The sequence below is a fragment of the Pleurodeles waltl genome, chromosome 7 (genome assembly GCF_031143425.1).
Source record: "Pleurodeles waltl isolate 20211129_DDA chromosome 7, aPleWal1.hap1.20221129, whole genome shotgun sequence".
Taxonomy (NCBI): domain Eukaryota; kingdom Metazoa; phylum Chordata; class Amphibia; order Caudata; family Salamandridae; genus Pleurodeles; species Pleurodeles waltl.
The window spans coordinates 651,844,761-651,870,726 of NC_090446.1; positions in this window are offsets into that span (position 1 = coordinate 651,844,761).

Sequence of the window (25,966 nt, forward strand, 5' to 3'; positions counted from 1 at the left end):
GGGGGCTGTGTGGGTAAAAGGCAGGACATGTACTTGTGTGGTTATATGTCCTGGTAGTGTAAAACTCCTAAATTCGTTTTTACACTACTGTGAGGCCTGCTCCCTTCATAGGCTAACATTGGGGCTGCTCTCATACATTGTTGAAGTGGCAGCTGCTGATCTGAAAGGAGCAGGAAGGTCATATTTAGTATGGCCAGAATGGTAATATAAAATCCTGCTGACTGGTGAAGTCGGATTTAATATTACTTTTCTAGAAATGCCACTTTTAGAAAGTGAGCATTTCTTTGCACTAAAATCTTGTTGTGCCCTTCAATCCACGTCTGGCTAGGTTTAGTTGACAGCTCCTTGTGCATTCACTCAGACACACCCCAAACACAGGGTACTCAGCCTCACTTGCATACATCTGCATTTTGAATGGGTCTTCCTGGGCTGGGAGGGTGGAGGGCCTGACCTCACACAAAGGACTGCCACACCCCCTACTGGGACTCTGGCAGACAGGATTGAACTGAAAGGGGGCTTGGTGCATTTCTTAGAGACTCTTTGAAGGCACCCCCACTTCAAAGGCACAACTTAGTATAAAACAGGGCCTCTGCCCTACCTCATCAGACACTTGCTGGAGAAGAAACCTGAACCAGAAACTACATCCTGCCAAGAAGAACTGCCTGGCTGCTCAAAGGACTCACCTGTCTGCTTTCTACAAAGGACTGCTGCCTTGCTGTTGCCCTGCTGCCTTGCTGAACTCTTGTCTGGCTGTGAAAGTGCTCTCCAAGGGCTTGGATAGAGCTTGCCTCCTGTTCCTTGAAGTCTCAGGGCCAAAAAGACTTCTCTCTTTTACTTGGACGCTCCGTGCGCCGAAAATTTCGGCGCACAGCTTGTTTCGCGGTGAGAAAAACGCCGCACTCTGACGCTGATCGACGCAACGCTCTGGGGACGATCGAAGATCCGACGCACGGCCTCGCAAGGACAACGCCACCCGACCTCTAGAGGAGAAATCGACGCGACGCCTGCCGTGAGATCGTAATTTCAACGCGCAGCCCCGCAGATCGAAGTCTAGAGGAGAAATCGACGCAACGCCTGCCGTGAGATCGTAATTTCGACGCGCAGCCCCGCAGACCGACGCGCAGCCGGAGAACAAGCAGGAAAATCCACGCACAGACCCGGGACATCTGGTAATCCCCGCGATCCACAGAAAGAGACTGTCCACGCGCCGGAAAACGACGCCGACTTCCCCGCGTGGAAAATAACGACGCAAGTCCGTGTGTGCTGGGTAGAAATCAACGCACACACCCTTTTTCCACGCACCTCTTCTCTTGTGGCCCTCTGAGGAGATTTTTCCACTCCCAGCCAGGTACTTGTGCTTGAAAGAGACTTTGTTTACATTCTAAAGACTTAAGACACTTTCTATCACTTTTCAGTGATATCTTTACAAATTCGTATTGCAACTTTGATCATTTTTGACCTGAAGATACCCAGATAAATATTATATATTTTTCTAAATACTGTGTGGTGTATTTTTGTGGTGTTATGCTATGGTGTTGTATGATTTATTGCACAAATGCTTTACACATTGCCTTCTAAGTTAAGCCTGACTGCTCGTGCCAAGCTACCGGAGGGTGAGCACAGGCTGATTTTGGATTGTGTGTGACTTACCCTGACTAGAGTGAGGGTTTTTGCTTGGACAGAGGGCAACCTGACTGCCAACCAAAAACCCCATTTCTAACATTGGTGATCAGCGGTGAGGATAGGACTTGTGTTTGTTCAGTGACATACAGTAGCTAAGTATTTCACTACCTACCCACAGTTGAAGGTCAACTTGATTTTTCATCTTTTTTGGCTTTTGGTTCTCTGATGTCCTCCTGGATATACTATTGATATTTTGGACTTTGGATTTTGGTTTTTGCTAGTAAGATCTTATCAGAATGGGATTGCTTACCTACTCATTCTTTGTTCGTACTGACCACCTCACTAAGGCTGACCTAAGGAAGCTTTGCAGACAATGGGGCCTTCCTGTAGCAAGGAGATCTACTAAAGCGGAGATGCTCCATCACTACATAGTCTGGGGGGAGGAAAGATGGGCAGAGAGAGAGGCAGCAAGAAACCAAATGACTAAGTACCCCTCAGATGAGGAGGAGGACTACGCACATGAGAGGGAAGACTACTAAGATGAGGAGGAAGACTACTCAGAGTTGAACAGTGACCCAGAAATAGATGAATGGCTCCGAAGTAAAAGGCGACAGGAGCAACAATTAGAGGAGTATCTTGCAGAGGTTGAGGCAAAAAGACTCTTAGCCCTGGAAGAAGAAAAGATTGCAGCTCAAGAGGTGAGCTGTAAAGAGCTGAAACTGGAGGCCGGAAGGGCTGAGTCCAGTTCAGATGGTGGCAGCAAAAATCTTGCATCTAGTACTGCTGAAGAAGGACACAAGCCCAGAGATGTGGTGCCCAACTTGAAGAAGGGAGTTGACACACCCCAGGCAGTTCAAGGGTATGAGGTAGTTCCCATTATGCACAGGGTCCCTGAGAAGGATTGGGGAACTGGCACAGGGAGTCATATTCCTACTGGGGGGAGGGACACTTTACTGACTCTAGCAGAGAGTGACAGAGGAAAGGGTTCCCCCCTGGTGGACGTCCTGGATATAGAGTGTAGAGACATCCCAGAAGAGTATGGGTTGAGTGTCAGGGACAGACAGATACTGTCTCACCAGTCTCAGGAGGGTGAAGTAGAGTGCTTTTCCAAGGTGGAGTTACTGGGTGGTTGGGTGAAGGGTACTGTGGTTAATACATGTGAAGGGCAGAATGATGTAATTGCTAGAGAGCATATGTCTGGTCCTTATTTTCCAGAGCTACGCCAACACCAGGTGGAGTGTGAGTTCTCTGACCCCAGGGAACTTACAATGGAGGCAAACTTCTGGGTGAGTACCAGAGAGTCTGAAGAGGCATTTGGGGGTGCTCCTGAAGGGAGTGGTCTAGGTGGTTCCCAACCGAGTAAGGTGGGAAAGGATTGTAGTGTCCCAGGTAGGTCCCAGGTCCTAGAGGGTTCCATGAGGGTACACCAGGAGGGAAGCCTAGCCTGTACCGTAGGGCCATCTTTTGAGGGAAGCCCCGCAGTGTCAGAAGAACTTGGGGGGGTGACTGTAGCAAGCATCCCACCAGTTCTGGTGTCTGGCAGTACCCCTCCTATTGAGGGGGTGCAGAAGTCCAGACATAGGGTTGAGAGGGGGTTGCAGACCCCAGTGGAGGACCTTGAGAGTCAGGGGACAGCTCTGAGAGCAGAGCCCCCCAGGAATGACCCAGGTGAAACCGTTTCTGGTTTGGGGGAAACCCAGACTCTGCCGGATGGGCAGAGGTCGGGAGACCTGCGCCAACCAGACTCTTGTGTGACCCTTGGGGACGGTATGTCCCTTGTGGGGGGTGAGAGTGCCCCCCAGGAAGTCCTGGCATGCCAGGCAAAGATTCAACCTCAGGGTGGTGACTCTAGGTTGGATACCCAGGTTCAGAGGTTAAACTCTGACCTGGTGGGAGGTAGACGTGCCTCCCAAGAAGTCCTGCTGTGCCAGGCAATTGTCCAACCTCAGGGTGTTGACTCTGGGTTGGATGACCAGGTTCAGAGGTTAAACTCTGACCTGGTGGGGGGTAGGTGTGCCCCCCAGAAAGTCCTGGTGTACCAGGCAGTGGTCCAACCTCAGAGTGCTGACTCTGGGTTGGATAACCGGGTTCAGAGGTTAAACTCTGACCTGGTGGGGGGTAGGTGTGCCCCCCAGAAAGTCCTGGCGTGCCAGGCAATTGTTCAACCTCAGGGTGGTGACCCTGGGTTGGAGAACCAGGTTCAGAGGTTAACCTCTGACCTGGTGGGAGGTAGGCGTGCCTCCCAGAAAGTCCTGGTGTGCCAGGCAGTTGGCCAACCTCAGGGTGGTGACTCTGGGTTGGATACCCAGGTTCAGAGGTTAAACTCTGACCTGGTGGGAGGTAGGTGTGCCTCCCAAGAAGTCCTGCTGTGCCAGGCAATTGTCCAACCTCAGGGTGTTGACCCTGGGTTGGGGAACCAGGCTCAGAGGTTAAACTCTGACCTGGTGGGGGGTAGGTGTGCCCCCCAGAAAGTCCTGGCATGCCAGGCAATTGCCCAACCTCAGGGTGGTGACCCTGGGTTGGGGCACCAGGCTCAGAGGTTAAACTCTGACCTGATGGGAGGTAGGTGTGCCTCCCTGGAAGTCCTGGTGTACCAGGCAGTTGTCCAACCTCAGGGTGCTGACTCTGGGTTGGATAACCGGGTTCAGAGGTTAAACTCTGACCTGGTGGGGGGTAGGTGTGCCCCCCAGAAAGCCCTGGCGTGCCAGGCAGTTGCCCAACCTCAGGGTGGTGACCCTAGATTGGAGAACCAGGTCCAGAGGTTAAACTCTGACCTGGTGGAGGGTCAGTGTGCCCTCCAGGAAGTCCTGGCGTGCCAGGCAATTGTTCAACTTCAGGGTGGTGACTCTGAGTTAAATGGCCAAGTTCAGAGGTTAAACTCTGACCTGGTGGAGGGTCAGTGTGCCCCACAGGAAGTCCTGGCGTGCCAGGCAATTGTTCAACTTCAGGGTGGTGACTCTGAGTTGAATGGTCAGGTGCAGAGGTTAAACTCTGACCTGGTGGGGGGTAGGTGTGCCCCCCAGGAAGTCCTGGTTTGCCAGGCAGTGATCCAGTCTGAGGGTACAGACCCTGGGCTGGAAGACCGGGTTCAGGGTGTCCCCCCGGACCTGGAGGGAGGGGCTACTGATAACAGTGCCCCTACCATGTTGTCTTCTGAGGAGGCCACTCCTAGTTGGAGGGTGCTGGACCCCAGAAGGGAGGGCAGGGGGAGGGAAGCCTCACCCCGGGCCCTAGTCCAACCTGAAGGTACAGGCCCCAGGTTGGAGGGCCAGTTGCAGGTTAACAGCCCTGCACTGGTGGAGGAATGGTACAGGGCGACTTCTGTAAGCACCCTGACCATGTTGGACTCTGGGGGTACCGCTCCAGGAGGGAGGGTACAGAGCCCCAGAGGGGAGGACCAGGTTCAGGCTGTCATCCCTGACCTGGTGGAAGGGAGAGTGGTTAAAGGGTGCCCAGCACCTGGGGCTACCGCCCCCCACTCTCCACAGCCACAGTGGTTGGAGAGCTTTGAGAGGCCTGGGGCCTGGCTCTCATCCCTGGCAGCTGTCAGTAATCACTGTGGCTTGCTGTCCGGGTGGACAGAGTTATCCCTGGGGAGGGGGCAAGTGTTACACCCCGGGGGTAGAGTGGGCAACACCACTGTGTTGGTCATGGTGGTACTATCCTGTTCCTGGGATACATCTGTGAGCAAAGTACGGTTAGGTGCTGCACAGATGGGATCTGCAGGTAAGGAGAAAGGTTCCCCATGGGTTGGTTTAGTGCGCCCTGAGAGTATGGACAGAGGGATCCAATTGGAGTCAGGAAGGCGAAGAACTGGAGCATGCCCCTGCTGTTGTGGGCTGGGTCCTTGTTCTGTCGCCTCAAACAGGGAAGTACATCAGGATAGTGATTGTTCTCCCCTGGCTTTAGGCTGGTGGGGGGTCATGTTGGACCTGGCTTTTTGACAGGGACATCCCCAAACTTTTTGCCTCCTTCCTCCTATTTTTTCTGACCTGTTGTTGGCTTTTGACCTCTGGGCACTTTACCACTGCTAACCAGTGCTAAAGTGCATATGCTCTCTGTGTAAATTGTACTACTGATTGGTTTATCCATGATTGACTATTTAATTTACTTGTAAGTCCCTGGTAGAGTGCACTACATGTGCCTAGGGCAGGTAGATTAAATGCTACTAGTGGGCCTGCAGCACTGGTTGTGCCATCCACCTCAGTAGCCCCTTAACCTTGTCTCAGGCCTGCCACTGCAAGGCCTGTGTGTGCAGTTTCACTGCCACTTCGGCTTGGCATTTAAAGGTACTTGCCAAGCCTAGAACTCCCCTTTTTCTATACATAAGTCACCCCTAATGTGTGCCCTAGGTAACCCCTAGAGCAGGGGGCTGTGTGGGTAAAAGGCAGGACATGTACTTGTGTGGTTATATGTCCTGGTAGTGTAAAACTCCTAAATTCGTTTTTACACTACTGTGAGGCCTGCTCCCTTCATAGGCTAACATTGGGGCTGCTCTCATACATTGTTGAAGTGGCAGCTGCTAATCTGAAAGGAGCAGGAAGGTCATATTTAGTATGGCCAGAATGGAAATATAAAATCCTGCTGACTGGTGAAGTCGGATTTAATATTACTATTCTAGAAATGCCACTTTTAGAAAGTGAGCATTTCTTTGCACTAAAATCTTGTTGTGCCCGTCAATCCACGTCTGGCTAGGTTTAGTTGACAGCTCCTTGTGCATTCACTCAGACACACCCCAAACACAGGGTACTCAGCCTCACTTGCATAAATCTGCATTTTGAATGGGTCTTCCTGGGCTGGGAGGGTGGAGGGCCTGCCCTCACACAAAGGACTGCCACACCCCCTACTGGGACTCTGGCAGACAGGATTGAACTGAAAGGGGGCTTGGTGCATTTCTTAGAGACTCTTTGAAGGCACCCCCACTTCAAAGGCACAACTTAGTATAAAACAGAGCCTCTGCCCTACCTCATCAGACACTTGCTGGAGAAGAAACCTGAACCAGAAACTACATCCTGCCAAGAAGAACTGCCTGGCTGCTCAAAGGACTCACCTGTCTGCTTTCTACAAAGGACTGCTGCCTTGCTGTTGCCCTGCTGCCTTGCTGAACTCTTGTCTGGCTGTGAAAGTGCTCTCCAAGGGCTTGGATAGAGCTTGCCTCCTGTTCCTTGAAGTCTCAGGGCCAAAAAGACTTCTCTCTTTTACTTGGACGCTCCGTGCGCCGAAAATTTCGACGCACAGCTTGTTTCGCGGTGAGAAAAACGCCGCACTCTGACGCTGATCGACGCAACGCTCTGGGGACGATCGAAGATCCGACGCACGGCCTCGCAAGGACAACGTCGCCCGACCTCTAGAGGAGAAATCGACGCGACGCCTGCCGTGAGATCGTAATTTCAACGCGCAGCCCCGCAGATCGAAGTCTAGAGGAGAAATCGACGCGACGCCTGCCGTGAGATCGTAATTTCGACGCGCAGCCCCGCAGACCGACGCGCAGCCGGAGAACAAGCAGGAAAATCCACGCACAGACCCGGGACATCTGGTAATCCCCGCGATCCACAGAAAGAGACTGTCCACGGGCCGGAAAACGACACCGACTTCCCCGCGTGGAAAATAACGACGCAAGTCCGTGTGTGCTGGGGAGAAATCAACGCACACACCCTTTTTCCACGCACCTCTTCTCTTGTGGCCCTCTGAGGAGATTTTTCCACTCCCAACCAGGTACTTGTGCTTGAAAGAGACTTTGTTTACATTCTAAAGACTTAAGACACTTTCTATCACTTTTCAGTGATATCTTTACAAATTTGTATTGCAACTTTGATCATTTTTGACCTGAAGATACCCAGATAAATATTATATATTTTTCTAAATACTGTGTGGTGTATTTTTGTGGTGTTATGCTATGGTGTTGTATGATTTATTGCACAAATGCTTTACACATTGCCTTCTAAGTTAAGCCTGACTGCTCGTGCCAAGCTACAGGAGGGTGAGCACAGGCTGATTTTGGACTGTGTGTGACTTACCCTGACTAGAGTGAGGGTTTTTGCTTGGACAGAGGGCAACCTGACTGCCAACCAAAAACCCCATTTCTAACAGTGTCCTATTGTACTGCACCAATATTTTGCGAAGGCATGAGGCACTTATTTAACAAGGAGCCGGAGCTGGAATCGGATTCCTGCAATGCGGAGTACAAAGGCATCTGTAGATCTCTGGGGCTAAAGTTACAGAGAGTAAAAGACAAGGCAGCACAATTGCCCCTAACCTTCCAAAGGGTTCAGGGCCAGCTGCTTAGCCTAGTGGATGAGGTGGTTCACAGCTCAATCATACCCGACAGGGCCCACTTGGAGAAATGCACATGCCGGATTACTTACCCGGAGGCTTCTTTACTCTGAGTAGACATCCTCAACACAGCCCTTACTATTGAGAACACGGACCAAGTTAACTTCCTGAATACACTAACCTTACACTGAAGAGCATATGATTCCCCAGAACCATCCACATAGCACATCAATATAGATAAGGGACTATCCCTTTTTCACATCAAGTTAAACAAAAGCAAAAAATAATTATGTTTTACTGTGAGCAGCTTAAAATGAAAAGGTGGGATTGGAAGGCAGAACTGGAGCAATGAAGAGTACTGGCAAGTAACCTGAGTGTTACCTCCTCATCTGTTTTCCTCATCCCAGTCCTCACTAATGAGGATGCACCCAAACTACCATCTTGTATATGGCTTATAGCATAAATAATGACAATGTAACTGCATATGGCTACACATCATGCTTTACTTGCAAATGAACAAAATTAATCAAGTACCACAGAAAGAACCTTTGAACCTCTACTACATTGTGTAATGTTACATGCAATTACTATTTGGAGAAGCCCAAGTAACAGCATTACAAGTATCTTTTTAGAGATACGTCCTTATATGCTGCCCAAGAGGTAGCTATTCCTTTTGCTGATCTAACCTGAACTGATCCTTCTAGGACAAATCCATTCAATTCATAAGCTAAAGAAACAGTTTGCTTTATCCACCCATACTGAGTAGAAGATACTGGAAGGAGTGCCACAAGTGGCAAACAAAAATAGCACAATTCAAAAACCGGAAGAGCGTAAAACATAAATAGTTAGCTTTATGTACATCTAACAAATGCAAAAATATCCTCTCCTGAAAAGTGGAAGGAAATTAAAATTGGTAACAAAATATCTTTTAGATGAAAAGAAAATGCAACCCTAGGTAATAAAACTGAATCAATTCTTAAAACAAACTCATCCAGAACGAATGTAAGATAGGGATCATTAACCATCAACACCCCAGTTTCTCCCAAATGTCTGCCTGATGTAATTGCAAGAAGAAAAGGAATGAGTGAATGAATAACAGGCCTCCTGTTACAAAACATCTTTCAAAAGTGCAGAGGTAAGAATCTCTAACTTAAATACGTCCTTCCCTCTAAACACTTTGCTAGCAGCCCACTGACTACTTAGTGAGCTGAAGGCTAACCCAACAGAAAACCCTCCCTAAAGAAGCCTAGGCTTAGAATTGGGGAGCAAAGTGAAAGCAGTAACCCATTTGACTCACATCAGAGCTCAACATTTTTCCAGTTTATGAAATATTTTTTAGGAAGATGGCCATTTAGATGCTTGTATTTAACTTCCAAATATCCCAACTCAATTAAGCATTTATTCTCCATGCCCCCAATCTCAGCTTCATCAGCGACAAAACTGGAAAAAGAGGGATCCGAACAGGAGATGGGATTGATGGAAAAAAACATGAATCGGGTACCAGAGTCTTTGAGTCCAGCAAAGAACTACCAAGAGGTCCCAAGACTTCTCCTGAATGATCTTCCTCAAAACTCTGGATAGCAAGGAATCTAGGAGGAAGAGAACAATTCAGGTCCTTCAGCTGTGGAATGACTAGAACGTCCAGAGCTCAAACCTTCTGAGATAGAATGAGGGAGCAAAATATTGGAAGTAACACATTCTGCCCCACTGCAAACACATCCACACATGGCTGGCCAAACCACTGAATGATCTGTTTGAAAACCAGAGGACTGAGACTGGTTGAAGTGAAACACCCTCCTTAATTGGTCTGCAAGCCCATTGTCCTTCCCTGGAAGATTAATTGTTTGTAGAGAGAGGAGACTGGACTCCACCCAATTTCTCATTTCCTGAGCTATGAGAGCTAGAACCCACACCCATGAATGTCTCTACCAGTTGACTCAAGCAGATGCTACTTGGCTCTCTTTACTTATTCTCACAGTCTGATTCTGAATGTGTTGGAGAATAGCCTGAAGAGCATTCAAGATTGCTATTACCTCTCTCTAGCTTGAGGACCTTTGTGCTTCTATCTGAGACCAAAGACCCTGGTCAAAAAGATCCACTATCACTGCTTCCCAGCCTTTGTGACCGGCAATGTGGCTGGTGATCTTTAGTGATGATATTTGGGCTTGGAAAATCAAAGAAATATCCTTGCCCAGGTTGACTGGATTTAATCACCATTGCATTTCCAGTCTTATTTCTTGAGATAATGGCACGTTCCTGCAATAATCCTGTGACCAAGGACTCTAATGATGCAAACGATGTTGAATCATGGGATATAGCTGGATATGTAACTATGGGATGGTAGCCAAACAAGAAGCTATCTCTCCCTCAGCCCTCAATCGTTCTCTGCTTGTTGCATAGTCCTTTTCCTGAAGATTCAACAGCTGTTCTCTCAACTTTACTTTCATTGGGCTGAGAAGGAAGATCTTCACCACTTCTGTCTGGAAAATCTCCTCTATGTACTGCAACCTCTGAAATAGCAGAAGCTTGGATTGTTTGAAGTTCAAAAGGACTTCATGATTCTGAAGAAAATTGCACTCAGTCTGACCATTTTGCTGGTGTTTCAAAAAAAGAAGATGCACTAATCAATAGGCCATCGAGGTAAGAAAACACATGTATACCCTGACCATGTAATTTACTCTCTAAGCTCACCAAAAGGAGATAAAGCATTTGTAAAAGCTTATGGTGCAAGACAACATTTAAAGGGTAAAGCTTTGAACTGATAATGTTTCCCCCAAATATACAACGCCTGGAATCTTTTATGGATGGGAATGTGCAAATATTTATTTAGTAAGGGTAGTGAAGCGAGGAAGTCATTCTGGCTAATCAATGGAAGACTTATTTGGAGAGCCACCATCTTGAAAAGTGTGCTTTGAAGATGAATATTTAGCTTCTTTAGGATTAGAATGGGCCTATACTTGCATGAAAGTGTTGTTACCACAATGATTATAGAAAGCAAACCTTACCCAGTTCTGAATATATTACTGGAATTATGACATTTTTCTGCAATAAATCCCGAATGCACTTCAGAATTACTTTTTTTGAGGATTCCCTGGTTCTGCAGTCATTGTTAAGTAATTCTCTGTTATTTCTTAAACGTTAATTTGTAATCTTTCTTTATTATGCCAAGGACCCATGTATCTGATATTGACCTTTTTCACTTCTAGTACAACAAAAGACGATCTTCAACATAGTCTGGACTTCTGCATGGAGTAGGATTGGACTGTTCCCCTTGGGTTAAGACTGGATTTTTCTAAAGAAGAGATAGTTTGTCACACCCTCAGTCTTGAAAGAGCTGAACATATCCTGTGTCTGATTTCTGAGGACAAAAACATATTCTGTTCAGAAAAAATTACCTCTATCAGAAGGTTGTGCTTTAGCCATCAACCACTGAGCCTCAGCTGACTTCTTGAATAAGTCTTGCAGATGGGCTCCAAGTAATTTAATTTCCTAAAATTCCTTTTGTGAAGCATCTCCCTTTCATAAATGCATCTATAGGTGTCTCCTAGAAGTAGAGGTGGGCAAGAAATAATTTAACAGGGAGAGGCAAGCCGGAGCCGAGCTAAGGATCTGGCATAGCTCTTCCAGCCTGTGTACAAGCCGAGCCTGAAAACATTTTCTTTGTAAATGAAACATCTATAAGTACACAAAATATGAAAAAGTATCTTCAACGTTCAAAAAAGTATATTATTTTAACATGTTAAAACTTTGGCATTAATAATTCACATTATTGCACTTTTAAAAGTGATAGCACTTTTAAAGGTATAGTTTTTTAATATGATCTTAGAACCATTCCTGATCCCGACCCTACACTGGTGACAGTGCCAATAGTGAACTAAGTGGCGAGACAGTTGTCATGTTAACCCTGTATCTGGCCATTGAACATTATCAAACAACATTGTAGACTATTAAGTTAAACACAACAGGTTTTGGTACAGCTGGATTTCTGAACTCACATATTTGGAAGTGCTTTCATAAACATTTGAGGAAAAAAGATGTGCCTAACATCACACACTTTAAAGCAGGGAAGCAGCGATTTATCCAGGTTTCTTGTTTTCACTTTGGTAATATCAGCTATTAAATTGGTATCTATTGATCTCTTCTTTTATTTTAATGTTTTGTTTTTATCTTTGTTCATTTTTGTGCAGTTTTTATATAGCGCAATTATTGGAGCACTTTAAATGAGCACCAGTTACATTAAATAAGGTCACATTCATTTTTAGGCACTGGAAAAATAAGTGAATTGCCAATAATTACAGAATGTTAAGCTGGCACAGAGGTAGGAACCTGGTACACAGGTTCCAAATGTGGCAGCTCTGGCCGTAACGCCACATCCAGGGCAGAGCGAAGGTGGCAGGCAGAAGCTTAGCTTGTGTGGGCTCGAGGTTTCAACAGGGCATCGAGCTGAGCTAAAGCCAAGTTTCAGGCTTGAGAGTCTGGCTCGAGCTTTCAGTAGCACACCCAACTTTATTGAGACAATATAGCAAAAGTGTTCAGAAAATCGAAAGAAACATCAGCAAGAATTTGACCAGTTGATCCTTTGCAGAAAGTCTCTCACTGCAATCAGATCGATCAAGAATTTCATCTGCTACAGACTGAAAATATTGTACAAAAGACTGGACTGTGTAGCAGGCATATGCAGGAGCCCTTATAGCAAAGTTAGAAGCTGTGTAAACTCACTTTACTGCGGCATCCAATCTTCTATCAAACATATTTATTGGAGAACTGTCCTTGGAATTATGGAGCCATGAGATGCCACAGCAGTGAGGAAAGAGGCCACGTTCACTGAAGAGGGAAATTCTTCATGAATGTCTTCCAAACAATACCTTCTAGACATAAAATGTAGAAACAGTGTTTTTTCAATGTCTTTCCAATGCCGTGTAGTAGCTTTCTGATAACAGTATGGCCCAGCAAGGTGTGAGGGTCTTTTATGTGTTATTATGTAAAAATATGTTCTTCCTCTTGTGTGGAAGGTTCTGGAAAATTGAGATTTTGTTCGGTCTGCATAAACAGGTCATTGAATCTGGACCTGAATAGAACAACCTCTCCGTTTGCATAATACGATTGATCCATCTTGGTTTGTTTCCATGATGGTTCTTGATTTTTGAAAGCAGCAGCCACATCCTTGTTGGATACATTGTGTAGATCCTATTGGGTAGGATATGGATTTCTGGCAGCTTCCTCCTGACCCACAATCTCGACAGCAGGGTATTCTTGGAAATGCCTCTTTTAAGTCACCACTTTTTGACCCCCTTTCTCCATCTTGGCAGGTAAAATTACCAACTGGGATCACCTCCTCCTTCCCCTTTTTACAGGCAGCCAACAATCTCACCTAAGAGGAAATCTCATGATACCTTGTTACCTTAAACTGTACGTTTCTTCCTTTCTCTTTTTTAACAGAAAAGGTTCTTCTGGTTCACGGTGAACAACCCAAGCTGAAGCAGGAAGAACCATTACATGTAAGTAAAATGTATTAAATCACTGGCTTATTTCAGCTAACTTAAAACAATGTTTTAATGTTAAAAACAATGCCCTATTTGATGAACAATTATTCATGAATATTTCCATTTTTATTTAAACAAGGCACCCTGGCTAATCCACATACTTTATTTTCCTTTTCTTCCTAAACTCTAAAGATGCACAGGGAATACTAAAATACCAAAAGAAAGTTATACGCATTGGCTCGGCACAGCCACAACTACCATTAGTTGGTAAGGTAAACAAACCAGGAAGGTGCGCTGGCTCTGCACAGCCAAGTCTTTCTTTATTTGGGCCATCATTAAAAGAAACTGGAAAGGCACGCTGGCACAGCAGAGCCATACCATCCCTAAAACACATAAACAAAATAAAACCTAGAAGGACATAATTCTGTAAAACCAGGAAGGCGTGCTGGGTCAGCACAACTACACCTTGCCTATGGTAAAGCACTTCCAAATATGCTTTTATTTGAAGACCTTGACCCTGACTTACTTGGGGAATGGGAACACCTCATCTCCTCCACCTCCTTTAGCATGATTAACATACTGATCAAACATGCTGATAGAAAACGCAACAAACTACTCCAGGACATTGCATCCCTGGAGGAGGAGATTAAAAATCTCAACCTCCCTGAAGCTACTGATAAAAACTACACCACTCACCACTACCATACTCACTGGGTATCAATTATACATAAAGGACAAAAAAATGCGCAAACTTGTCAGAGATGACAATGATTACAACAATGGCAGGATTTAAACTTTTGAACAGAGGTTTGATCAGGTCAACAAAGACTCCAGCAACAGACCCACTAAATCTAACACGCCTGCTGGGTCAACCGCGGGTAGTTTATCTGACATCTCCAACTTATCCAGTGACTGCGGAGACTCGCCTATGGAAGGGTCCTCTGCTAGTACACATCCACAGAATACAACCCAACAGTCGAGTTCTTTTTTAGAGGAACTTGGCCGTTACAGAAAGGGATTACGACAGAACTACAACAGGTCAGGCATAAACACAAACCCACCCGCAGGGGGGGCAGGAAACACCACAACAAACACCAGGGAGGGCATGACAACTCGCTCGACCCCGAAAACCCAAAGATCCTGAGTGGTCCCCCTCAACAGCAAACCTCCAATGTTTCAGAGGAAACAGTACAGGTTATGAATCTTTCCAATTTGCAATTATCTGTACATGAAATAAATGTCTTGAAAAAAGGTCTGGGCTTTTGTCCTACTTCTAAACCTGATTACACCACCATACACATAGATCCCTTCAAGTTCATACGCAATCTTAAATTAAAGAAGTTCTTCCACAACAAACCAGACACTAACAAGACTGCTCGCACTTCATTACCGACTTGCAATCAATCCATTAGGGACCTGCAGGACATTCATACGGTTCTCTCCCTTGATAACACATCTTCGCCATCACTCAGCTTTGACAAACTATTGACTGAACTTAACATTATACCTAACTTGGAATTTGACAGTGGGCTTAAACCCAGCTCCATGTTTGTCCCCACCTTACCTCCGGACAATCACATTGACGTCTTCTACAAAGACGTCAGTACAGAACTATACAACTTAGAGGATAAGACGAACACCTGTACCCACAGACCAAACAAAAATCTCAACCCCAATGAACTCCGAGCGTTACACAAACTCTCGACCTATACAGACATAGTTATTAGGGAGGCGGACAAAGGGGGTAACGTTGTCATCATGAACAAGATTGACTACATTGCAGAAATCAACAGACAACTCAATGACACACAGGCTTACTCTGTGGTTCAAACCAACCCTCTTCCTGACATCACCAATTTGATCAAAAAGAAACTGACGTCTTGGAAGAATCTTTGTCTCCTAACCGATTTAGAATACAGGTTTTTGTACATTGAGGCGCCCCGGGCTCCCTGCATATACATTCTACCCAAAGTCCACAAACCAGGGGGATTTCCTCCGGGCAGACCCATTATCTCAGGGATTGGTTCTCCCACGGAACACATTTCTGAGTACATTAACTCTTTCCTCCAACCCTTGGTACATAACCTACCCTCGTATATACAGGACACTAGGGATTTGTTGTGTCAACTGAAGACATCGAATGGACGGATGATTCTGTGTTTGTCTGTCTCGACGTTAGCTCTCTCTACACGTCCATTCCCCTGGAAAGGGGTCTTGAAATGCTCCAGCGCACGCTCAGTGCCCGAGATGCCACACTTTATGAACACACACACATGCTTCTTGATCTCACACGACTAGTGCTAGAAAACAATGTATTTCTACATGATGGCAGGTGGTTTCGGCAGTGTCAGGGTGTAGTCATTGGAGCTAAGTTCTCTCCATCATATGCCAATCTATACATGGGCCAATTTGAGAAAATACACCTATGGTCCAACTGTCCGACACATCTCACCCAACACATTCTTTACTGGGGGAGGTATATTGATGATATTCTTGCTATTTGGACTGGCAACATCCCTGACCTCAATATACTTATAGAACACATCAACACAAATGAGTTCAACTTAGCGTTCACTCACAAGGTGGACACTACTCGAATTGAGTTCTTGGACTTACTGTTGTACATTACCAATAATAAGATCATGTCTAGACTTTACAGGAAACCCACTGCCTGCAATTCTATTCTGCATGCGCAGAGCGCTCCTCCCCTCACACAGATCAGGGCCATCCCATACGGAGAAATGGTCAGGATTTGACGCAACTGCACTGATACTGGTGTTTTCAAGCAGGAACTCAAGAACCTGACCCACCGCTTCCGAGCTAGGGGTTACTCCAACAAACTTATCTCGGGAGCTAGTAAACGCATCTCTAACAAAGACCAACACAATTTATTAATCAAAAGCCCTAAAGAACCTGGTACCAAGAGTTCCTCCAGCAGGAGACCGGTCTCCTGTATTACCCAATACAGCCCTGCGAGCAAGGCGGTACTGCGCATTCTCAAGAAACACTGGCACTTGCTTATGTAGGACACGTGTCTCAAAGACTCAGTAGGCGGGTCACCCACCATCGTACCCAGCAGGGGTCGGACTCTTAGGAACATTTTGTGCCCTAGCTTTCTCTGCCCCTCCTCTCTGACAGGCCCTCCGGGTGGATTCCAGAGAAACCAATTGTTTTTTATAAATGTGGCTGCTGCATATCCTGCCAATTAGCCCTTAACAAAACCATATCCTTTTCCTACAACACCAGGAATACGTACCACATCAGGACTTTTATTAATTACAACACGAAATACACTGTTTACTGCCTGATATGTGTATGTGGTCTGATTTACATTGGAAGCTCTATACGCCCACTGAAAGAACGTATTCAGGAGCATGTCAGAGCCATCAGAAATGTCAACATTAACTATCCCCTTGCTGTTCACTTCAACACTGTACACGGGGAAAAAGATCTTTTGAATATTAGATTCCATGGCATCACTCAAGTCTCCAACTCACCAAGATGGGGAGACAGAACCAGGGACTTGCGCAGATGCGAGGCCAAATGGATCATAAAACTCCGCGCAGTTGAGCTAGGCCTTAACACGGATCGTGAATTACACTTTTTTCTGACATGATTGTTCTGTTCCTCTGTCCTGTGTCTGTTAATCTCACATTGCATCCTATTTACTCATGGACAATTTTTTCCTGAAGCCCAACAGTGTACACGATATCATCATTTTGTTCTTATAATGTTTTTATTTTTTATTTTTGTGTTCAACTAATGTACTCATGCATTTATGTAAAGACGTTATTGCTGAATTTTGTTACTGTATTCCGTGGTCTCGGCTTTGATATGCACCATTTATTTTGTCATGCTAGACTTAACGTTTCCACTGTTACTCGTTGAACGGTGTATCATCACGTTCCTTAGACAACCTATACAATTACCTTCCCCCGGCACATCTGTCACGGTACCAACCGTTCTTCTTACTTCACACCTATCCCTGTCTTCCAGTATTTTGGCTCACTGTACTGTTCCCTAGAGTGCATAACACCACTGGTCACTGTATCACCGGTACAATCTCTAGCCTACTTTTAGCTAGGACGTGCTTTCATTTCACTTTACATTCCCAACTGTCCACCATCCGGCCGCGGTCCCTTTACGTTTCCTTTGTTTTTTTTTTTTCTCTCTCTCTTTTCTTTTCTTTTCTTTTCCTTTACTTGCAGCTGTTTCCGATTGCCTATGGTCTAGGCACTTACCCTGTGCCCCACATTTATACAAGATGGCCGCTTCCTTACTAGCTCCTCGCCTGTTTTTGAGCTAATCTGATTCTTGCTACACTGACTTCTCCTCTATACACTCAAGATGGCCGCCACACTGCCCACTATACCTAATTTTCTTAGTCCCTCTTTTATCTCCATCGCACTCCCACTCTCTATATCACTACACGAGCGCTGATCCTCAACGACCATCAGACGCTCCTAGACTGCGAACCGCGCTTCTCTACTCGGCTTTTTCAGGTATGTCTTTGACTCCTTACACTAAGTCCACTCTTTTGCCATTCATCCTCACGGGTATTCCGTTCATGTTAGTATTTAGTGTTAGTAGTTCTAATTGCTGAGTCTTCGCTCACGCTCGCGTTCGCCTTGTATTTACTTTTTGTTAACACTACCATTAGAGTTACATGCTGCTCTTAAGACTTGCCATACGCCTCCGCCCTTTCTTTACCATTAATCCTCACGGCTATTCCGTCCATGTTAATATATAGTGCCACCAATCCTAATTGCTGAGTCTTCGCTCACGCTCGCGTTCGCCTCCCGTCCACTCTTGGTTAACACTACCATTAGAGTTACGTGCTGCTTTTTAGACTTGCCGCACGCAGCCTCTTTTTTCTCCGGACTTGCTTCTGGGCACTTTGCAGTCCCCTCGCCTCACAGCCAGTTCTGAATACACGACTTCTTTGCCGCTTGGGTTTGTCTTTACTGGCACTCCGACCGTGATAGCAGTTAGCAGATTTATTCACGTTACTAACAGAGTTATAATTGGCCTTCACGTTAGCGCTTTGTTTTACCAAGACCAGTGTTACCAATAAAGTTATTTAGTAACGCTTTACCTAAACTTTTCTGGCAAACTTTACCATTTTGTTTTTGATACACGTCTCACTACGTCAGGTTCACCTTGCCGTCCTACAGGACTAGACTCATTACTGGCCTCTAATCACATAACTACAGATACACTTCCCATAGCTTGGGTCTTGCCCATCCATAACTACATCCCTCTGTTCCCTTTATCCAGGCTTTACCTATTCATGTATCTTTCCTTTTCCCATTTTTTGTTTGACACCTCTGTAGGTTTTGACTCAAGGCTTATCAGGGCCTTCTATACCTGTCTTAACCTACGTGCTCAATACCTTGCTCACCTGCTGCTGCTTGGGCAGCCATACTACTCTCAGGTCCACTAATCCAATAAGGTATGTACACAGTGACTTACTTTGCTCTTTAGTCATACTACTTATTCCTATAACTTCTCCTCCAGACCACCTTTTCTTTTGTTATTCCTACGACTACTCTCTGATCTTGTTTTTCTAATGGCTACTCACAGCCAACTATATCGAATATAATCTTTTTTCTCCCTTCCCAGATCATTTTCACCTTCTATAGCCCACTTAGCTGATTATTACCTACCACTCTGGCCGGTCGGCCAAGATATGAGTTACTGACTTTGGCCCCCTAGGGCCCCCCCCCCCCCCTTGCTGTTTCTCAGTTACTTTTTTATTATTTACGGTTCTGTATCTCCCCTTTTGTGTTCTTACTCACCCATATGCCTGATCTCTCTCAGTCCTGCTCTACTCTCGTACTTGTCACACTTCACTTTACAGTCTCTGTATACGCTATTTACACTTTAATTATAAACTGTCCGGTACTTTTGTTCTCACTATGATTCGCATGGTCACGTTGACTCACTTTGTCTGGCATGTTTTTTAGTTGGGGTCCCTTTCACCTACTTTGCTTGCCATGTTCACTCAATGCTCACTTACTCAAGCTCTTACACTGATCACCGGTCACTGGCTTCTGGTTTTGGAATCTTTTCTATATGGTCACCAATGAGTCCACAATCGATTCCAAACACATATATATGCCAATTTTTGCTTTCATTACTACTTTGCAGCCTTGATGAAGTCACCTGTGTGACGAAACACGTGTTGGCTGTATATCTATGATAGCACAATGATCTCTAACACCCACGAATAAAGGCATCATCTACTAACAAGACTCAAGACTTTTCTTCAACCTCATACTTCCTCCAACCTACAACACACCATCAGGGATATTCATCCTTGTCATATTATTGGACAATACATTCTGTGTGCTGTGGCCAAATTGTTCCATGCTTTTATTCAGGTCAGTGGGTCTTTTCACCCAGCATAAGTGGGTAGAAAGGTTAGGCATCAAAACTCATATGACAATTCAAGTTGACAGTATGACCCATTTGGCCATACAAGGAAAACTCCAGTCGGGAATAAAGTTAAGGATTTTATTACAGGCTCATGCTCAAAGTTATGTAAATGATTCTCAAAACAAGGCTATGAAAACATCATGGGTTAACAAAGGCGTCAAAAAAAGTTTAAGTGAACTAACATTAAAAGGACTAAGCACTCAAAAATAGCAACACAAAACATTAACAGAATTATCTGATGGTTTGAAAACAAGCACTGTTTAGTTCTTTTAAGCATGAAGGCCCATATTTATAATTTTTGACGCTAAACTGCGCTAACGCAGTTTAGCGTCAAAAAATTTAGCGCCGTCTAACGCCATTCTGAAGCGCCATGCGGGCGCCGTATTTATGGAATGGCGTTAGCCGGCGCTAGCAGACCGGCGCTGCCTGGTGTGCGTGGAAAAAAAGCACGTAGACCAGGCAGCGCCGGCGTAGGGGGAAAATGGCGTTAGGGCGTCTTAAAATGGGGCAAGTCAGGTTGAGGCAAAAAAATCGCCTCAACCCGATTTGCGCCATTTTTTTCGACGCCCAGACGCCATTTAAATGACTCCTGTCTTAGTAAAGACAGGAGTCATGCCCCCTTGCCCAATGGCCATGCCCAGGGGACTTATGTCCCCTGGGCATGGTCATTGGGCATAGTGGCATGTAGGGGGGCACAAATAAGGCCCCCCTATGCCACCAAAAAAAATTAAAAAAAATAAAAAATTATACTTACCTGAACTTACCTGAATGTCCCTGGGATGGGTCCCTCCATCCTTGGGTGTCCTCCTGGGGTGGGCAAGGGTGGCAGGGGGGGTCCCTGGGGGCATGGGAGGGCACCTGTGGGCTCATTTTGAGCCCACAGGCCCCTTAACGCCTACCCTGACCCAGGCGTTAAAAAGTGGCACAAATGCGGGGTTTTTTGACCCGCCCACTCCCGGGCGTGATTTTTGCCCGGGAGTATAAATACGACGCATTTGCGTCGCCGTCATTTTTTTAGACGGGAACGCCTTCCTTGCATCTCATTAACGCAAGGAAGGCGTTCACGCAAAAAAATGACGCTATTTGCCCATACTTTGGCGCTAGACGCGTCTAACGCCAAAGTATAAATATGGCGTTAGTTTTGCGCCGAATTTGCGTCGAAAAAAACGACGCTAATTCGGCGCAAACGGAGTATAAATACGGGCCTAAGTCAATTTATGAGTCATCTAAGTTAGCTAGCTAAGGCAAAGGAAATCCTTACAAATTGGCAAATTTCAAGTGAGCATGTGCTGGGATAAAACATGCGGGCAAAAAGTAAAAAGAAAATAGAGGACAAAAAGAATTTGGATAAACGACATCTGGGGCAAAATGTGACTAACCAAAGTTGGCAAAAAGTAGCTAAAAAGGGAAGGTGTCAGCATTTCAGAAGTGTCAGAAATGTGGTCTCTAGTTGGCAGTGGTTTGCACCCTGTGGCAATGGTTTCACCCTGTGCAAGTACAGACTCTCACTCTAGTCAGGGCAAGGGAGTCACACACCTAAGATAACCCCTGCTCATCCCCTTGGTAGCTTGGCACGAGCTGTCAGGCTTATCTCAGAGGCAATGTGTAAAGTATTTGTATACACACACACTGTAACACAGTGAAAACACTACAAAAGACTCCACATCAGTTTAGAAAAATAGCCGATATTTATCTGAATAAAACAATACCAAAATGACAAAAATCCAACATACACAAGCAAAGATACAAATTCTTAAAGATTAACTCTCAGTAAAGCACTTAGAAACACAATAGCTCCAATTGGGACTATTAGAACATAATTGACGGAGTCGTTCCCAACAGTCCAAAGCCACTCACAAGGGAGTATGGGCCGGTCATGCAGTTGCATGGACCTCATTGTACAGTACGTTGGAAAACGATGACGAAGCAAACACGTTGCATGGAGTCGGGGAGGTGAGGTGTCACTGGAGCAGGTGCGATGTTGGTTCCTTACTGCTACCGGGGAGGTGAGGCATCGGTTCCTTACTGTGAAGCAGGGGAAGTTAGACGTCTGTTCCTTACAGTTGCAGGGGAGTAGATGTGGCAAAGGTGGTGGTGTCCCTGACGTTGGGGACACAGAACTCAGGACTTATGTTGTGGCAGGACTTCAGAGGTGCTGCAGCGGCGTTGGGCCAGCGGCATCGGTTGCAGTTGTTGCACTCAGTGGGAACGTTGGCTGCGTTTAGCCAGCGGCACGGCGTCAGACAGCGGCCCTGGTTCTGATGTCGATGCATTGGGTTTCTTCTTGGTTTCACCACAATTCACTTCCAAAGCCCAGGAAGTAGATTTGGTGCCACTTGGTAGGTCAGGCCTCCCAGCAAGAAAGCCTAGGCGCTGGCAGATGAAGTCTTTGATGTCCCTGAAACATCTAACAGGAGGCAAGCTCAGTTCAAACTTGGAAAGTAGGATGTAGAAAGAAATTTCCAGTCATTTCACTCACAGGACATTTGCAGCAAGCAGCAGGTCATCACATCAAAACAACAGACTGAGTGGCAGCACGTCCTATGGCATCTAGCTCTTCTTCTTGGCAGAATGCCCTCAGTCCAGAAGTGTTCTGAAGTTGTAATGCCAGAGGCCCCTTTCTTATACTCATTTCTGCCTTTGCAGTAGGCAAACTTCAAAGGAAAGTATTTGCAGTGGCCAATGCCCTGCCTTTCCTGCCATGGCCCCAGACACAACCCAGGAAGGTGAGACTGCTTTGTGAAAGGACTGACACAGCCCAATTCAGGTGCAAGTGTCAGCTGCACCCTCCACTCTAGCCCAGAAATAACCATCAGGATATGCAGGACACACCTCAGCCTCCTTTGTATAACTGTCTAGAGTGAATTCACAACCAGCCCAACTGTCATCCTGACCCAGACATGTATTCCACAGCCAGGCAGAGGCATAGAATGGTTAAGCAAGAACATGCCCACTTTCTAAAAGTGACATTTTAAAACTCACAATTAAAAAAACAACTTCACCAAAAGATGTATTTTGAAATTGTCAGTCCAGAGACCTCAAACTCCATATCAGTGTCTGCCCCTAATGGAAAATTACACTTAAAATATGTTTCAAGGCAATCCTCATGTTAACCTATAGTAGAGATAGGCTTTGCAATAGTGAAACCCCAATTTAGCAGTATTTCGTTATTAGGACGTGTAAAACAAACCAGTACATGTCCTACCTTTTAAATACACTGCACCCTGCCCATGGGGGTGCCTTGGGTCTACTTTAGGGGTGACATAGATGTAGTAAAAGAGAAGGTTTTTGCCTGGCAAGTGGGCACACTTGCCAGGTCAAACTGGCAGTTCCAAACTGCCCACACAGACACTGCAGTGGCAGGTCTGAGACATGTTTACTGAGCTACTCATGTGGGCGGCACAATCAGTGCTACAGGCCCACTAGTAGCATTTGATTTACAGGCCCTGGGCACCTCTGGATCACTTTACCTAGGACTTAGTAGTAAATCAAATATGCCAATCATGGGTAAACCAATCACAAATACAAGACAGAGAGCACTTGCACTTTAGCACTGGTCAGCAGTGGTAAAGTGCCCAGAGCCTTAGGGCCAGCAAAAACAATGTTCAGCACAGGGTCAAAACAGGAGGTCAGAATACCACGCCAATGGCTGACAGGTCTAGCAAGAAGCTCGGTCAAGTGTCCTCTCCTTGGGCCAGGGGGAAGATTTTCTGCAAAACATTGGAGATGAAGGGTAGGGCAGAAAGTTCCATACCCCCTAAAGAGAAAGGCAAGAAGAATGCTTACGTGGAATCTGCTGGTAATCCAAATGGGGAACAGTATATTCAAGTCCAAAATGACTGTGATTCATCCATCAGCTTCATGACATCAATCAGAGAAGCCTTCTCTGTCCAATCATAGTTCATCGTATGATAGTGATTTCAAACATCAGGAAATCTATTACCAACATGGGAAAGGCATCCATCTTAGCTCATCAGTACGGTTTGAAACAATTGTGCATTTCCACAGTTCCTCAATGTACTGAGTTGAAATTACTTTCTTAGGCTCACTATTGGTAAAACAGTAAAACAGTAGGACATCTCTTTCCAAGCTAGCGTTTCATGGGAAAGAAGTCCGAAAAGAATGTCACATTAGCAAGAAAGACAAAACATTTTTCTACATGTTTTATAAAACATGGCTTGCAGACTTCACAAAGGGTAAATACACATTCATTTATATGAATTAGAGCACATATAACATTATTAACTCATCATTAATAAGCTTTGTCAGTGTACATGTTACAGTATATTTCAAATGAAATAACTCTGTTAAAACCTCATTAGGTATAATTTAGAACTACAAATCTCAACATTTGCATGTAACATTTAAAACATTTTCTTTTTAGAAAATCATTATCGTTTTAGTCAAAACTATTAACACCATAAAGAAAAATATGAAATCAAAAAAATGATTATATCTAATGTTTTACGGCTATACCACATCACTTAAAATCACTATTCTACAGTAAATGGAGATTAATATAGGCTTTTAGTGCACCACTTTACAGTTAACTTATTAGAGTTTCAAATGACAAGCATAGGTGATTATTGTGACCTCAAAGGTAGGAATACCATTTCTGCTACATCACCTTGATGGCAAAAACAAATCCGGAAGGGGTGCCACAACACAACCACGCCTTTCCTACAAATGATTTACGCATACACTAAATAAAAGATTTGCTATTTAGAAACAAAAGTAAAAACACTTCACGTTTTAATAAAAACATCAAATAACAAAATTAAATCTACTCACATACCTCGTGGATATGTAGGGCCATATTTATACTTTTTGACGCAAAACTGCGCTAACGCAGTTTTGCGTAAAAAAAATTAGCGCCGGCTAACGCCATTCTGAAGCGCCATGCGGGCGCCGTATTTATCCAATGACGTTAGCTGGCGTTAGCCGCCGGCGCTGCCTGGTGTGCGTGAAAAAAAACCACGTACACCAGGCAGCGCCGGCGTAGGGGGAAAATGGAGTATGGGCGTCCAGAAATGGTGCAAGTCAGGTCGAGGCAAAAAAATCGTCTTAACCCGATTTGCGCCATTTTTTTTCGACGCCCATCCCCCATCAACATGACTCCTGTCTTAGCAAAGACAGGAGTCATGCCCCCTTGCCCAATGGCCATGCCCAGGGGACTTCTGTCCCCTGGGCATGGTCATTGGGCATAGTGGCATGTAGGGGGGCACAAATCAGGCCCCCCTATGCCACAAAAAAAAAAAAAAAAAAAAAAAAACTTACCCCAACTTACCTTTTCTTCCCTGGGATGGGTCCCTCCATCCTTGGGTGTCCTCCTGGGGTGGGCAAGGGTGGCAGGGGGTGTCCCTGGGGGCAGGGGAGGGCACCTCTGGGCTCCTTCAGAGCCCACAGGTCCCTTAACGCCTGCCCTGACCCAGGCGTTAAAAAGAGGCGCAAATGCGGGGTTTTTTGCCCCGCCCACTCCCGGGCATCATTTTTGCCCGGGAGTATAAATACCAGGCACATGCCTCTGAGTCATTTTTTAACCCCTTCGCTGCCAGGCCTTTTCCCCCTCCTGTGCCAGGCCTTTTTTTGCCTATTTGGGGCAGTTCGCGCTTAGGCCCTCATAACTTTTTGTCCACATAAGCTAACCAAGCCAAATTTGCGTCCTTTTTTTCCAACATCCTAGGGATTCTAGAGGTACCCAGACTTTGTGGGTTCCCTTGAAGGAGGCCAAGAAATTGGCCAAAATACAGTGAAAATTTCGTTTTTTAAAAAAAAAATGGAAAAAGTGGCTGCAGAAGAAGGCTTGTGGATTTCCCCCTGAAAATGGCATCAACAAAGGGTTTGTAGTGCTAAACTCAGCAGCTTCCTAGCTTTCAGGAACAGGCAGACTTGAATTAGAAAACCCAATTTTTCAACACAATTTTGGCATTTTACTGGGGCATACCCTATTTTTGCTATTTTTTGTGCTTTCAGCCTCCTTCCAGTCAGTGACAGGAATGGGCATGAAACCAATGCTGGATCCCAGAAACCTAACCATTTCTGAAAAGTAGAGAAAATTCTGAATTCAGCAAGGGGTCATTTGTGTAGATCCTACAAGGGTTTCCTACAGAAAATAACCGCTGAAAAAGAAAAATATTGAAATTGAGGTG